Source organism: Megascapheus bottae, unplaced genomic scaffold (assembly GCF_031878675.1).
Source record: "Megascapheus bottae isolate mThoBot1 unplaced genomic scaffold, mThoBot2.hap1 HAP1_SCAFFOLD_79, whole genome shotgun sequence".
NCBI lineage: Eukaryota > Metazoa > Chordata > Mammalia > Rodentia > Geomyidae > Megascapheus > Megascapheus bottae.
This window is the reverse complement of record NW_028327439.1, coordinates 313136-314176: the sequence shown is the minus strand read 5'-3', so window position 1 is coordinate 314176 and position 1041 is coordinate 313136. Positions and strand designations below refer to the sequence as shown.

Sequence of the window (1041 nt, the reverse complement as noted above, 5' to 3'; positions counted from 1 at the left end):
AAGAAAGATATGTTGTTGTAAAATTCCTTTGCAGATTTGATATAAATAGAAATGCTGAATACAACTGGTTTTTTTGCAAGATTCTACCCTAATTATTTCTCATGGGGATGTAGCAGAAAAGTACTATTAATTCCAAGGTGTCAGACACTAGGGTTAGTCTTCTAAACTAAGACTGGAATTGGTCAGTTCAACGGCTGCATTTTTGTGTGTGGCCACTTGAGGGAGGCTGGAGATACAATGCCTTTAGTGTAGCTCATCTGGGTGGGCTATGTGCCTCTTCTTCCAACAATAGGACAAAATATTTTTGGGCAGCAAGTACGTCAGCTTCCTGGTCTCTTGTTATGCTCAGCACATTGCAAGCATCGATGGGAAGCATGGCTTGTTCACAGGCTTAACTCCAAGACTGTGTTCAGGAGCCCTTGGAACTGTGGTCCGTAGACACAGGAACTGGAAGTTTCTGTAGAGAAGCCTCATGTTCCTTTGACCAAGTTATCAAAGAGACAACTCGAGAGATGATGGCTCATTGTGCTGCTACCCTCATTACACATCCCCTCCACGTGATCACTCTGAGATGTATGATACAATCCATTGGCAGAGAATCCAGTACTGTGGACTTTGTGACTCCATAATAACTATCTTTCGGGAAGAGGGCTTGCTGGGATTCTTTTCGGGTCTCATTCCTCACTGCCTAGGTGACATCATTTCTCTGTGGTTCTGTAACTCCCTGGCCTACCTCGTGAACACCTATGCACTGGACAGTGGGGTTTCTACCATGAATGAAATGAAAAGTGATTCCCAAGCTGTCACAGCATTCTTTGCCGTATGTTGACCTATCCCTTTATGCTTGTATCTAATCTTATGGCTGTCAACAACTGCAGGCTTGCTGGTGGATCCCCTCCTTACTTCCCACTGTATACTTCCTGGATAGATTGCTGGTACATGCTGCAAAAACAGGGAAGTATGAGCCTTGGAAATAGCTTGTTTTTCTGGAAGGTCTCCTGTGGGAACTCTTATTATTATGATCTGAGAATGTTAATTTGA

At 43.5% G+C, this 1041-nt stretch overlaps 1 pseudogene; it reads left to right on the top strand.

The window, feature by feature from the left end:
- Positions 1–399: 399 nt before the first annotated feature.
- Positions 400–1041, top strand: LOC150039844 (mitochondrial carrier homolog 2 pseudogene; annotated as a pseudogene).